Raw genomic sequence first — 15,783 nt, 5'->3', positions numbered from 1 at the left:
GAAGGCTTTCTGGAGATGGCAGGCAAAAGAAGCAGCTGGATCAGCAGGCGCCCTTAGGATCGGAAGCTGGCAAAGCATCAAGACCCAGGTGACGAGCTAGGGGTTATCGGATTATGGGGTATGGCTTGGTTGGCATGGAGGGTCCTGGGGTTCAGACTGGATAGGAAGACAAATAGAGGGAAAAGCTGACCAAAGGATGAGAGAAGAGAAAGGGGTCAAACACGAAGAATAAAGAGCAGGTTCGGCAGATGTGGAAAAGGGGAGGTGGGCGTGTGGAAGTTTCTAGACAAGAAGGAACCTGAGTGTTAGGGACTTTCAAGCTCGCTCCTTTACAGGTGATGAAGTTAGGTATGTAGGCGTCTAAAACCGAGTGGGAATAAGAATCCCAGAGGTTTAAGGCAAGAAACTCTGAGCTGTGGGAAAGAAAGCTGTCAGTCTTACTGCTGAAGCCACAAAGGGAAGTTGGGGAAGGGGACAGAGAAGAAGGCTGTGAGGCTGAAGGGCCCAAACAAAGCGGAGTGGCCCAGAGAAGAGGACGGCATGACCCCAACCCACGGCCACCACGTGTGTGTGGTGCAGAGTTGGGGGAACCGAGCTCTAGGGGCCGGGGGGTGGCTAGAATCCCAGGGTGGACGCAGGCTGCGGGCTGGGGCGGTGGTGCCCGACTGCGAAGGGGGTACACACACAAGGGCCCGGTAGTGCCTGAAGGGGGCAGCGACAGACACCTGCCGTAGCCCCGTCGGCACAGGAACCTGGGTCCCTGGTCCCCACAGGAACCTGCTCTGCTTCTAACCTGCTTTTGTAAGGAACACAAAGATCAGAAACCATGAAAACGTGCTCAGTCTTGGGGCTGGGTGGCTCAGTCAGGTAAGCGTCTGCCTTCGGCTCAGGTCATGATCTCAGGGTCCTGGGATCCAGCCCCACATCGGGCTCCCTGCTCAGCGCAGAGCCTGCTTCTCCCTCTCCCTCTGCCTGCCTCTCCCCCTGCTTGTGCTCTCACTCTCGGTCTCACTCTCTCTGTCAAATAAATAAAATCTTTTTTAAAAAAAGATGCTGTCTTACTAGTAACCAGGAAATGGGAATTAAGATGCATGACCGTCATTCCCCAAATGATGCGAATCAAAGCCATGGTGGGGGTGAGACTGCCCAGGAAAACAGTAGAGAAGGAGGAAGACAAGAGGCCAAGTTATAAATGCTGGAGGAGGAGGAGGCTGCAAAGGAGGCGGCGGTGGTGTCTCGGAAGCCGAGGGACAAAGTGCCGGCTGTGGCTAAGAGTTCTAGCAAGATGAGGACCGGGCAAGGCCACCTGCATCTGGCAACTCGGAGTTCACCACCCGCCAAAGGGAGAGCGGCTGGGAGAGAGTGGGAGGTGAGGAAGGAGGCCGAGCGAGTCTTCCTTCCGGTAAAGGCTGTGTCATGGCGACAGGGAACGTGCCAGGTCACCGGCATTGTCACCTGAGATGTGGTAGACCGGGACTCAGGGTGTGGAGGCGCCCTGGCCTCAGGGAGGAGAGGGAGGTGGCTTAGATCTGGGGAGACGCAGCCCTCAGCAAGGGGGCAGGAAGCCAGGCCTCAGCGGGGAGACTCCGGGTGACAGGCGTGTGGCTGGAAGCTGGGGACAGCAGGGGGTTCGACTGGCCCCCAACAGCAGAAACAGAACATCCTTGCAAGCAGCACTCAGGGGACCTTGCTTCCCCTCCACATTGCATACAGTTGTTTGCAAAGAAAAGGGCCGTTCCTCTCTGAGCTCTGATCGCAGGGAAGAGAAATAGCGAGAGCCTCTTCAGAGGGAGGTTCGGCAGTGTCTGTCACCACGGCAGACAACGGAGCTCTGGCTGCAGAATTCCCCTCTAGGAATTTATCCTGCGGGGCAGCGCTTCCAGAGAACTCCTTGCACCATAGAAATGCTCCATCTCCCCACTGCTGCCTCATTAGCCACCAGCCTCGAGGGGCTCTGGAGCCCTGAGATGTGGCTAGCATGACTGAGGAGCTGAAGTTTAAGTTTTCTTCCATTCAAGCTAATTGAAACGTGGCTAGTAACACATTCCTGGTGGCTACTATATTGGACAGTGCAGCTGAGAGCCGCTTCAGGTGTGGAGCAAGTATGCAAAGATGTATGTTTCCTGTGGCCCTGTGAGTAATGGCCAAAGACTGCAACCTCAATGTCCATCGACAGCGGGCCAGCTAAAGACATTAGTGCATCCATGTAATGGAATGTCAGCCCTGAAACAGACCAACAGGTACTGCTAAGTGAAAAAGAAAGGGGTTGTGGGGGGACAATGTGCATAGTACAGCCATTAATTTTTGTACAAAGGACAAGATACGTGTCCGTAAATATATATGCATTGAGTACCTGAAAAGACATACCTCCGAATGGTAGCATCTCTGCGGGGAGGGAAACAGTAACTGGGAAAGAGGCGGAGAGAAGACTTCACTTTTTACCTTTTCCATCCTTACAGTAGGGTGCCATGTACACATTGGTGCTTATTCAGATGAATGAATGAACCAACTAAAATAAATCTCAGGGTGTGGAGGCGCCCTGGCCTTCATAGAAATGAAGGACTGGTTTGTTTTAAAAAATGTATAGAAGCTGCAGAGTTGGACATTCTATAAATTATCTGCTAAAGTATGCACGTAACATTTGTTTTTAAAGATTTTATTTATTTATTTGACACAGAGAGAGACACAGCGAGAGAGGGAACACAAGCAGGGGGAGTGGGAGAGGGAGAAGCAGGCTTCCTGCGGAGCAGGGAGCCGGATGCGGGGCTCGATCCCAGGACCCTGGGATCATGACCTGAACCGAAGGCAGACGCTTTAACGACTGAGCCACCCAGGCACCCCTGCACGTAACATTTTTAATAGATATTTTAAAAGACCCTGTAAATGCCCCCCCACCCCCAATCCTGCTGGTGGTCTGGTATTTGGGGGAAGACATCTGACTTGGCTCGGAAATTTGTTCCAGTAATTAATGTGGCTTCTCCCCTCTGCCTGCCCGGGTTCAAATTAAATTGTGCACATGCTCTGCGATTTAGCATAACAAGCCTTGCCGGAGAAGCTGGCCTCCGTGTCTTTATTGCTTGGCTGGAAGGAGGGGGCAGACAGAGCGCTGTGCTCTGTTTCCATAGTGCCCCGAGGCCGCTTAACCACCTTGGATTTGCGTAATCCCCTTGAGCGGAAACGAAATGTCAACTAAGGGGCAACAGAGTGTCCAGGGGGCCCTGGCCAGCAGAACAAATGTCGACGAGACCCAGTTGAGCAAAGACTCCGCACACAGGCTGCCAGGTCACACTCCCCTTCCCCCATCAGACGTCAGTTTCCCCCTCAGGTCAAAGAGGGGGTTGAGCGGGATGCGGCTCTGGCCTCCCAGGAGCCTGCGGGCCTTGTATGGCTGGGAGGAAAGCCCAGGTCCTGAGACACGGGTGACCGCGTTGGGGGAGAGCCTCAGGGGTATCCCAGAAATGCAATGGGCTCTTCTCCCCCAGCCCTGTGCCTTCCCCAGGGCTCCTCCGGCCGCCCATCCCTTCTAGCCTGCTGAGGGGGGACGAGCTTGGTCTTTGGAGACCAGCTCTGCATCCCTCTGAAACCTCTGCTTCTCCCCCTCTGAGGGCCGGTAGGGCATTTGCTAAGATGAGCGGGTACTGAGCTCTGCACAGCGGGTGCTCGCGCGGGGGGGGGGGGGGGGGAGCGGCGGGGGGGGGGGCGCGGCCTCCTCCCCTCACACTGCTCCCTCAGGCTCCGGGCTGTGGGGACCCGGCCGGGAACACAGTGGTGAATGCAGGTGTGGGCCCATCTTGCCGCCAGCATCAGCATTCCTTTTCCAAAAGCTTTTTTTTTTCCCTGTGATTTTAATCAGAAAATGTTCTGTAGGAGCCAATCACCTGTCCTCCTACCTCCTTAAACCCACTCACCTGTAGATGAAGCCAGATTGTTAAAAAATGTGCAGCCAAAAATTAAATTAAAAAGCCAAATGACTCAAGAGTCTATCCCTCCGGGGTCTCGCTTCCCTCCCTCCTTCCCCGAAAATCTATCAACACTCAGATACAATATGCGTGAAACCTGGTCGCTGCCCTAAGCCGCTTAGAGGCTCGCGGGAGAGACAAATTCTGGAAAAGTCCATTGCAATACCAGCGGTACTACCACAGAACAGGGGCACCCGTGTGTGTCTTCGGGGCGCAGGAGGCAAACTGCTATTTCTGGGTGGAAGAGAGCCGAGAAGCACCAAGGCTGCTGATGGTCTCACAGCAGGGGCCTGGGGGACTGCAGGTGCGCCCTGGGTGGGCCCTGCATGGACGGGCAGAAGGGGTCCCCTTCTTGGGCTCTGCTTCCCGGGCCCCCTGAAGATGGAGCTCTCCAGCCCCTGAGCCCTGTGAGCCGAGGACAAAGCTGCTTCCGGCAGAGGACCATCAGGGGATCCTGACAGCCCGTCCCTGGGAGCAGGCACTTTTTTTTTTTTTTTTTTTGGTCCTGTTGGGATCGGGATAATTGGAGCATTAACGGAAATGCATTTCTCACCTATTTTCTGTCTGATTGAAAAGTACTTTGCAGTCATTTAGAGCCCTCACACCCCCTATAATCAGAGCTCACATCGCTCTGACGGAGGCAGGAAACTGGGTCACCACGTGGGCCCAGGGCCTCCCAGGACACAACCAGCGGAGTGCAGGCCCACCCCCCTCACAGGCCCCCCAAGGACATAGCCGGGTCTGCGCAGCCCCCTCGGTGAGGGACAAGTTTCAGGAACAGGCTGAACTTGGATGGAGTCTGACAGAATCTGGGTTTATTTGCCTCTCATCACTGCCTCAAATCAACGATGTCAGGCCTCCCTTTCTACACCGCTGAACCTCCACCCCAGGAAGACACCATGGCTTTGTGGTTACTTTTTTTAAAAGTTTTTTTTGGGCGCCTGGGTGGCTCAGTCGTTAAGCGTCTGCCTTCGGCTCAGGTCATGGTCCCAGGGTCCTGGGATCGAGCCCCGCATCCGGCTCCCTGCTCCGCGGGAAGCCTGCCTCTCCCTCTCCCACTCCCCCTGCTTGTGTTCCCTCTCTCGCTGTGTCTCTCTCTGTCAAATAAATAAATAAAATCTTAATAAATAAATAAATATAAGTTTTTTTTGGATTTTTTTTTTTTTAGGTAACATATAGTGTAATATTACTGTCAGGTGTACAATATAGTGATTCAACACTCCCATCCATCACCCGGTGCTCATCACTGACAAGTGCCCTCCTTCATCCCCATCCCCTATTGACTTGTAAGAATAAGTCCCATTTGGATAGTTAGCACTCTCTTTCAGGGATCCAAAGTCCAGCCAAACCCATAACAAAACTTCAATCTGGCTGTCCTGCACTTCTCCCCGCCCGTCTGCAGCCTCTCTCAAGCACGGCAGGAAGGCGGGGGGATAGGATGGGGCTCCTTCCCAGTGCCCACTGAGCCACAGGAACCTTGGGGATGCCCCACTGACCCCCCACCGGACGCCAGCAGCATGGCTTACCCAACCCTGACTCTGCCCCTGCCCTCCTCCACCAGCCTCCCTCCTCCCAGCTCCTCCTGGCAGGAAGCAGAAGCAGGTACCACCACCGTCTGTCCACGGATATTCTACCCGAGCTCCCGGAGACGCTGTAAATACTTCGCTCCCAAGAACTCTCCTGTAGAACCCGGCCTGAGAGGTGGCTTGGAGCAAGTTCACGCCTTTCCTGCAGCCGGGCACTCTCCTCTTCCGATGGGCACCCCGAACTCTGCCAGCCCTCCCCCCATCACTTGACCTCAAAGCCCAAAGCATTCCCGGCCCTATATAAGGTCTCACCAAGTAGACTGGGAAGGAAGAAGAGACCATCCCCACCCCACAGCTTTGGCCAGGGAGATGTTGGAGTTTCTCCAGCTCTGTAGGTGTTGAGGTGGTTGTGGTGGGGACAGCAGTGCCCCCACCCTGGGGTCAAGGAGAGGCAGGGGTCTGAGGTCACTCACACCCACATCGCTCTGAAAGCCCAGCCTTCCTGAGGGGACAGGGGCAGCAGCTCCCCGGAGAGTCTGCAGGGATGTTCTGCGCCCTTCAGACAGCATAGTAAACACCTAATTTCCCGTAACAAATCCTTTTTAACCAAAAACAGCCAGCGTAGTTTCTGTTTCCTGTTAATTGTACGCCTTTCCAAATTTCCAGTCTCTTCCTTTGCCTGGATGGGGTGGCAGTCGCTGGATCTGTTTTGATACCTTTTATTACATCCCGCATGGATGCGACTAGTCCTCATCCTTGACTGTGCTCGCGAATCCCCAGAAGACGCTTGTTAAAATGCAGGTGTCTGATTCTGTGGGTCTTGGATAAGACCCAAGAATCTGCATTTCTTTCTTTTTTTTTTTTTGGACAGAGACACAGAGAGAGAGAGGGAACACAAGCAGGGGGAGTGGGAGAGGGAGAAGCAGGCCTCCCGCGGAGCAGGGAGCCCTATTCAGGGCTGGATCCCAGGACCCTGGGATCATGACCTGAGCCGAAGGCAGACGCTTAACGACTGAGCCACCCAGGCGCCCCAAGAACCTGCATTTCTAACAAGTTCCTGGTAGTGCCTTTGCACTAACGCTACTACAGGCCTGCTGAGTACTTAGCATCTACTGCCCTCGGCTGTGGGCCTTTAGCTGCAAAACCAAGGTGGCAGGAAGTGGCCCCTTTACCATACTGCACAAGCGGGGCTGGGCCAGGTGAGTGGGGGGCACAAAGGTGAGTTAGATGCACTCGGGGCCCTCTAGGATCACAGCGAGTGGCTCGCACTGCGCACAGAGCCTGGTGGGCAAGAGGGACAGAGCTGCCTGCCTCCCCCACACCTTGTGAATGAAGAAGTCTCACTTCCCAGACATAGGTCAGCAGTGCTTCCTGGTTGGACTCGGGTTTTGGGGACCAGCACTGTAGAAGCACAGGGGAGCAAGGCAGACACTCTGGCTGGGGCTGGGACGGGGAGTAGGCTGTGGCTCTGAGCTGGGTCTTGGCACCAGTGACAGCGTGGAGGGCATCACTGGGGAGGAGGCAAGGAACAGCAGAATCGCTACTGAGAGGCAGGGAGAGGGGGCTGGCCAGCCACACGCTCTGGAAACAGCCCTGAGACAGGGTGGGATGCAGTGGGGGCAGGGGCAGGCCGGAAATGCTGAGAGGAAGCACTGAAGGGGGGCTGAGGCCACGCTGGGAAAGCCGTACAAAGGAGTCTGGGGTGCGCCTAAGGCTCCTGAGCAGAGCTCTGTCAGAGGCAGGACAACGTCCCCGAGCAGAGGGAGGTGGTGGCCTGAGGAGCCAGGACGCAGGATAAAAAGGGTCTGAGTTCACATGTCCTCCCACTGGCCCAGGTTACACGAACCCGGCCGCGTAGGCCTCATTATTTCTATTTTATGAACAGTCTATTCATTCAGGTGGCTTTCATGTTTCTTCAAAAGTTAGAGCACTCAATGGAACAACAGAAAAGGACATGTTGTCCATTTAGATGGCCTCGTAAACATGTGCCTCCGAGGGGCAGGAGGAAAACACTGAGCACAGCACTCAATAAACATGGGTTGCGTGTGTCAGGTGAATGAGCGTGTGAGGCCAGAGCAAGACGCCTGGGTGCGGGGTGTCCCGGAGAAGTCCGGGTTGCCCCGATCAAGGCTGTGCAGCCTATCCCTTTGGGACCATCCTCTCTGTTCCTGCATCCAGAGCCCCGAGTCAGCAAAGTGGTGACTGATCACTAGGAAATTGCAGATCTTCTCCCTGAAAGGTCTAACAGATATCTTGACCTAACATGGCCAACACAAAACCCTTTCCCTCTCCCTGTCTTACCCAAGGCAGCTAATGGAACCGCTTGCCCAGTTCGGGCCGAGAAACATTTGGACACATCCTTGATTCCTGCTCCTTACGCCTGTGCCAAATTCCTCAGCTGGTCAGTAGGCCTCACCTCCAAATTAGATCCCGTTCTGACTCCTCACCGTGTCCGATAACCCCCTAGTCTTGCCTGGTCTGCTGCCTGGCCTCCCTGTGTGCTGTCCTGACATGCCTTACCTCAGACCGACCCATGTCCCACCCAGCAGCCAGGGGGGGTCTTTTTAAAACGTAAACCAGGGGATGTCACTCGTTTGGTGCTTTTCTTGTTTAGCTTCTGCTTGTTGGCAGGAATGTAACTCCACAAAGGCGGGGGCTTGTGGATTTGGGGGGCCCAGTGTGGAAGAAAGATCAGGCACGTAATGAGTGCTCAGCAAATGGCGGGGCGGGGCTCACCTCCAGCCTCAGTTACTCAGGGCTGCCCCCACCAGCTCCACACTGCAGAGGAACACTCCCCAGCTGCAGAAAAATACCATAAGAGTGTCGGAGGGCATTATGTAAAGTGATTTTTACAATGGTTTTCTAGAACGTTTCTGGAGAAACATTCCAAAACGATAAGTAGAAGGGCTCTGGATTACCAATAAGGTGAATGGCTAAAATGATATGTAGGGGTTGATTCTAGAGTGTTACCCGGAATTCAAAACATTAGCCAGTGTCTGGTTCTGAAGAGCCCCCCACAGCAGTGTTTCCAAAATGTGGCAAAAGAATTTAGAAATGAAGGTGGGAGATATTTTTCTTTTTTCTTTTATTAGGTACTTAATAAGTATTTACCGAATGAATCAACTGCTTGTGCAAGAAGAAAAAGAAGGTATGCCCAAATGTTGTTCTAAGCTTTGCGGTGTGAGACGGACTAGAATGGCTGCAGAAGCCGTATTCTGGAAAGGGGTCATTAAGGAACCCTAGCATTCCACATTCACCTCTGGGGGCTCACCCATGTATTCTCTGGCCCCAGGTTATGCAAATATGTATTTTATTGTTCTCCTGTTTGGAATGTATTTTTGATAGCTGCTTCAAGCCCTTTATGAAATGAGACAGGAAACAGAAGGGCAGACAAAACAAATGAAACCAGTAGACCCAAACCAGAGGTGACAAAGAGGCCCGGGAAGAGAGGGGAATTGAGAGTAGGTCAGGAGAGACTGTCCATCCCAGTTACAGACTCCGGGCCCATCATTCTAGCTTTGCATCTTCCTTTCTGGAAGGGAGAAGATTCTCTGATCAAAAAGCACCCGGCCAGCAAGAGGTGGGAGATTCCATGGCCTGAGCCCTGGCCCTGTCACCTCCTGCTGCCATGGGGACAGAGATTAGCAAGTACTAAGCTCCCAGGGCTGGGAGGTGCCGGCAGGACCAGCCAGAAGGGCCCACTGTGCGTCTCCCCCGATGGTCACTGAGGTTGTCGGGTACACCTAATCCAGCTGTCAGCACGCACTCACCCTGCTCTGCAAACAACAGCTGGTCCGGGCTGGGCGCCACGGCTGCCCATCTGCCACCCGCCCTCCCCGGCTGGAGATTCACGGGTGTCTTTAAAGGCCCTTATCCCTTGGAGCATCTCCCCTTGTTCCCCCTGGCTTGGATCTATGGCTCAGCTGGGGATTTTCCATCCTTCCCACAGAGCTTTCTGCCGCCAGTGAGTCCCAGATACGCCATCTGCCCTCCCGTATCCCACGTCCCTCCCCGGGGCCCCTCACCGCACACAGGGGACAGGGAGTGACAGCGCAGCAGACTCTGAAGTCCAATTTGAACTCTGGTTCCAGCTGTGTGACCTTCGGCAAATTACTTAGCCTCTCTGTGGCCTCGTTCCTGATAGAAGATGGAGACAACAGGAGGCACTCCAGAGAGCTGAGAGGATTAGCACAGAGAAGTTTGCACAGTGTCTGGCTCAAGTGCCCAAGAAAATGCCAGCTGACCTTCCAGAAGGCACCTTGGGCAGCAGACATCCCCTCCAACTCAAGCAGGGCCTTCAGTGTCTGTGTGTCTGCACTGCGGTGAGGACAGCCAAAGCAACAGCTTTATAACCCTCTACAGTACGTGTCCTGAAACCTAGGAAGGGACCTTAAGAATCCAGTGGGAAGACTATAAAGCGAAAGGCCTGCCCGCGAGTTTTGGCCCTGCCGGAGACCCCCATGTTGTTCTGAGTTGCTTTCCCATTCTAAAAATTGGGAATTATTTTGCCTCATCCTGCTGACTCCAGCAGTAGGTTCCCGACAACTGTATGCTACTTCCAGACGTGAACTGGATTTAGAAGAGGCAGTTTTGGCGCGAAGACTTCAGTAGCTGGGACTCAGGACTGCCCTAGGAAGGGAGCTGCCCACGCGGTCCTCTTGCAGAGCTGGTGGGAGGGCGGGTGGCTGGCAGAGCCTCGGCTGCGATGCCCCTTCACAGGAGCTGCTCCTGGCTCCCTCTCGGAGCTCATAAAATGGAGGATCCCTCAAACCCGAAAAGAGGTTCGAATGCTGGGGGAACCAAACAAACACCAATGTCACTTGACGGTATGAAAAGCAGAGCTGCAGGCTGAGCCCACTAACATCACTCAAGAGTGAAAGGAGGCCTTGACTTAAAACGGCTGGGAGGCTCTGAATTAGGCGCCGTGTGAGATGGCCCTCAGTTCTGTGACACTTGAGTCCAGCCACAGCTTCGTATTTTCTGGAGAAGACAACCTTCCATGGCCTTCCTCTGCACCGCCACCCCCTCCCCGTCGGGCCAGGCTTTCTGTTGTCCTGTGGCTCCCACGACATAAAGCATGCACCTAGAAGGTGCCTGCAGGCCGAGGCAAGCCAGCCTTCATCTACACAGCGGGGGAGCCTTGAGGTGGTGGCTTCCTATTTTCACCTCATCAATAAGAAGCAGCTGGAAGGGAAGCCAGAACCAAAGGTTGTCGTCCCCCGTGGTCTCTCCAGAAATGGGAAAAGCTTAGGCCTTTCATTTCATGGGAAGGAGGACAGGAAAATGCCTGGTTAACCCTTCCAACACTCGCTCGCTCCACCCACCCAGGCCCTCGGAGAGGCTGTCCGCTCCCTGAGAGGGTGCTTTCTGCCGCCTGTGTTGGGCACGGACTGTGTCGGGCGTGTGGCCCCTCATTTCATCCTCACGACCCTGAAGTCAGTATTCTTGTATCTATTTACTGGTGAGGAAACTGAGGCTGAGCGAGGTGACACCAGGGGGCCAGAGACTGGGAAGGGGTGGCGTCAGAATTCTAGAAGGCCAAACGCGCAGGCCTCACGAGACGCCCTCCCTCAGTGAGAGGTGAGCGAATGTGCCCTCCAGCTCTGCGCTCCACTCCCACCTCAGGCTCTTGCATGTGGGGTCCCCACTGCCTTCTCCTTCGCCAGCTGGCCCGGCCCTGCATGAAAGCAGCAGGAGCATCAGAATCCGAGAGAACTGGATTCACTCCCTGACGATGCCACTCACGGCGTGTGTTATTTGGAGCAAGTTACGTCTCCGGGCCTTGATGGGCTCATCTGAAAACAAGGATATGGTTACTTCCTTCACAGAGCCGTTCAGAAAGGTGGAGATGCACGGCAAGGCAGGACAGCTCTCAACAGAAGCTTTGGATCCGGGCCACTCGGGCTCACACCTCGACTCTTCTGCCCAGTGACCAAGGGCGGGCCAGTGGCTGAGTGACCCAGAAATGTCTCCTCATCAATCCTTCCTGGTCTTCCAGGTGCTGACCGCAACAGTGTCTGCTTCGTGAGGTTGTGGGGAGGATTTAAGGCGCTAATGAGCATGCGGTTCAAAATACCATGCTTGGCACACAGTAACTGATCGATTGACTTTAGCTATTGTTGTTATATTTTCTTCTCAACACAACATTGCCTGGGGTGATCTTGGCCCTTCCATTCTGACCTCCAGTCCAGAACTCTGGCTCTCCAGGCTCATTACCCAGCCTCCTGGGGAATGCCTCACTGGGTGTCCCACGGAAAACCAGCCGTGTCTGATACTGTCCCTTCCACGACAGCCTCCTCCTGGGTCCCAAGTCTTGGATTTTATCATGTCAAATCCACTCTGGAGCTGGAGCGGTCTGAAAACACAAATCTGACACAAAATTTCTCGGATGACACTCTGCAGGGCTCTCTAACTGCAAGCCCTCAGCAGGCCACCCCCTTGGGTGCTCTTGGCCTCAGGGAGAACCTTGGTCTCTGGTCTTGTATGCCAGGCCCCTAACGGGCCTCTCTGGCTGGGGTCTCCCTCTCTTCCCTGCCACCCCCCCCCCCGCTCCTCACCAGGCTAACCCCTGTCATCCTTCGGGATTGGCCTTAGGTGGCATCTGTGCCGGAAGTTGGCCCTGACCCCACCGGTGTGGGTCAGTCACCCCGGGTTTCTGCTCCCGGGACCCCTTGTGCACCTGTCTCTCAGCTGCTTTCGGTGAATCCCCAGCCCATCTCCTTGTCTAACTCCCCAATGGGTCCGGAAATGCAGGACTGCCAAGATCACACCTTCTGGTCCTTTCAGCCCAGTGCCTAGCTCAGGCTCTGACACGCCAAAGCAGCTCCAGAAACGTTTGCGAAACGAATGAATAAATACAAGGGGACCTCTGCAGGCGCAGCCTCCCTCACCACTGTGGCTGCAGATGGGCGTGCAACGGGTGTGAAGTGGGGTTACACAAGCTAGTCTAGAGGGGCCCCAATCACGGGGCTGTGGGTCTCCTGATGGCAGCATGAAAAAGCAGGATATTTTACAAATCCTCAAAATTGTAAAATCACCACATATGCCAAATAAAGCATGTCATTGAGCAGCACCTTGCCTCACAACATCCAGTTGCAGCCTCTATGGAAGAATCATCTGGAAGGAATCGGGGCCTGAAGTCAGGCCCCTGAGCTGCCATCTCTTAGACGCCGTGAGGAATGGCAAATTCAGGTTCAGGGTGGTGCCTGCCACTGACATCTACCTCCCCACGCCCTCTTTCCAGAGCCTCAGGAAACCCAAGGAGGAGGCTTTTCTTTTCCCCTTGTCCAAGACGGGGTGCTCCCAGAGCACCCCCAAGTCCATTCTGAAAGGCAGACTCAGCCTCCTATGGGGGCGATCATTCGCTCTTCCCCAAAGTCTCCCCACTGCACTTCACAATCCCAGCGGGCCTCTCTAGACCATGTCGCTCTATCTGTGTTATAACTGGTGAGGTTCTTCCTGTCTGTTCTAATCATGAACTTGGAGGAGGGGTGGAATGGGTAGTTCAAGGGTCAAGAGGTTTAGGCACCACATCTGGCTTTGCAGGAATACCAGGTTCAGATCATCTACTTCTTTTAGGGAATTAGCCCTCGACCCAGGGACCCCTTGCCCGCGCTCCCACGCCAGGCTGTGACAGCGGGTGGACCGGCCACCCCCTTGTCTGGAGACAAGCAATCAGATGTGAGGGCTGCCTGTTGCTAGGGAGCCACTGGCAACAGCTGGCTGCGAAATAAGTCACGTCCTTGGGAAAGCATGTTCCTGGCCGCTAATTAAATGCTGCTGCAGCATCTCCTCCTTCAGGGAGCCACAGAAATGCGCTCAATTAATGCAGGCAGGAGCAAGCAGGACGCAGCAGGTGCAGCGGGTGCACAAGCCTGCGAAGGCCCCTCCTGTCTGTACAAAGGAGAGACTCGTGGGGCAGGAATGAAAACTGCTCAGCCCCCCGGGGGCTAGTAAACAAAACGCCAGCCTCAGATGCTGCAGCTCAACTAGCCCACCGGGTGCCCACCTAACACCACCTCAGCTGCTCCAGGGCAATTCATTGGCTAACTGCTTTTTAAAAAACTCATTAAATCCCACTTCTGGGTCTATATCCAAGAGAACTGAAAGCAGGATCTCCAAGATATATTTGCATACTCATGGTCACAGAAGCACTATTCGTGATAGCAGAGAGGTGGAAGCAGCCAAGTGTCCACTGATGGATGAATGGATCAACAAAGTGTGGTATACCATATAATGGAATATTATTCAGCCTTGAAAATGATGGAAATTCTGACACAGCTACAACATGGACAAACCTTGAGGACATTATGCTAAGTGAAATCAGCCAGTCACAAAAAGACCCAGAAAAGGACAAATACTGTATGATCCCACTTACATGATGTCACTAAAGTAGTCAAACTCATAGAAAGCACAGTGGCGGTTGCCAGGGGCCAGGTGAGGGGGAAATGGGGCATTATTGTTTAATGGGTACAGAGTTTCGGATCTGCAAGATGACAAAGCTGCAGAAATTGGCTGCACAGCAATGGGAATATATTTAACAATACTGAACTGTACACCAAGAGATTGGCTGGTACATTTTATGGTTTGTGCTTTATAGCAAAGAGGGCACATATTCAATGGAGCACTGGGTGTTATACGCAAACAATGAATCATGGAACACTACATCAAAAACTAATGATGTAATGTATGGTGATTAACATAATAAAATAAAATTTCTAAAAAATTTGAAAAGAAAAACTCATTAAAAATGTTAAGTAATACGTGCTGACATTAAAGAATTACAAAGATAAAGGAAATAAGCTAAAAAGTAAATGCCCACCTTCCCCTGCTCCCAGGTCTGCTCTCCAGAGGTAACTATTTACTATTGTTAACAGCATCTTCAGTATGCTTTCCAAAGTCTTCTACGACTCGATGAGCATGTGTATATTTCTATCTATACTGACTTCAATTTCAGTACATATTTTAGGTTTTTTGGGTTTTTTTTCTTTTACAAAAAATGGCATCACACTAAACACAGTTGCTCAATTACTAGTAATGGCTCACAGAGCTTTCCAAATCAGTATGTAGGGAGCTGCCCTGTTATTTTTAACAGCTGTATCAGATCCGATTTTATGGACATCTTATCATTTATTTTGTCTGTCCTCTACTGATGCGCAGTTAGTAGTTTCTACTTTCTCATAATGAAAAAGCTGCAAAGAAATAGCCTTGCACATAGTCTTGCTCACGTATGCTTAATACATAGAATTTAACTGGGTTTTAAAAACGAGCCTTTATAAAGACACTGCTCTTTTGTCCTTCAGGAAGTCTGAGTCAGCTTACTCCCCCACCAACAGCGTGGGGAGAGCACATCACGTTCTTGACAACATGGGGTCATCAAACATTTAACCTTCGCTAATCTGATGGGTCAAAAATAAATATCACAAACATTTTCATATAGCTCTGGATCATGTGTATTTATTTTTTCTGTGAACACCCTGCTAATAAGGTTCCTTGCCCATTTTTCGCTTGGGATTGTTCATCTTTTCATTATATATTTTTTAAAATGTTTTATACTAAGGAAATCAATCCTTTGATAAATGTGTTGTCATTTGTGGTTTGATTTTTGATAATTTTTGTTATAAGTTTCCATCTGTTTTTGTTTTTAAAGATTTATTTATGTATTTATTTAAGAGAGAAACAGAGAGCACAGAGGGAGAGGGAGAAGCAGGCTCCCCACGGAGCAGGGAGCCTAATGTGGGGCTCGATCCCAGAACCCTGGGATCATGACCTGAGCTGAAGGCAGACGCTTAATTGACTGAGCCACCCATAAGTTTCCATTTGTATGTATTCAACTTCATTGGCTTTTATCCCCCCTTCTGAAAAGGGGCTTACTCACTGCACAATCATAAACCGAAACCGGGAAGACAAGAGCACCTGGGCAATCACCAGTCCACTTTGTGAGTCTTTCTCTGACCTCGGCATTCTGCCTGCCCTTCCCGGAACCCACTCTTTGCAAGACCCACAGAAATGTACCTGAGTTCCACTCCAGCTCTTTCCATTCTGCCTTTTCAAAAAATCACTATTTTCCTAACACAACACTTTTCAACCTTCTAAAACTCATCCCCCTATTTGACAACCAGGACGATCGCATGTCCCTCGAAGATTTTGAGGAGATGTGTCTCAATTATGAATCCCTGTCTTCTGCATAGCCTCATCAGAGATTTTTCTTAACTCTCTGCAATTTGTAATGTGAAAACTTAACACATTTTTTTCATTCTCCCAATAAAAATATCTACTTGTTTTTTCAAAAGAAACTT

The sequence above is a fragment of the Eumetopias jubatus genome, unplaced genomic scaffold, assembly GCF_037043125.1.
Source record: "Eumetopias jubatus isolate StellerSeaLion01/CBP00866 unplaced genomic scaffold, mEumJub1_p1.0 scaffold_7, whole genome shotgun sequence".
NCBI lineage: Eukaryota > Metazoa > Chordata > Mammalia > Carnivora > Otariidae > Eumetopias > Eumetopias jubatus.
Note: the sequence above shows the minus strand (reverse complement) of the source record.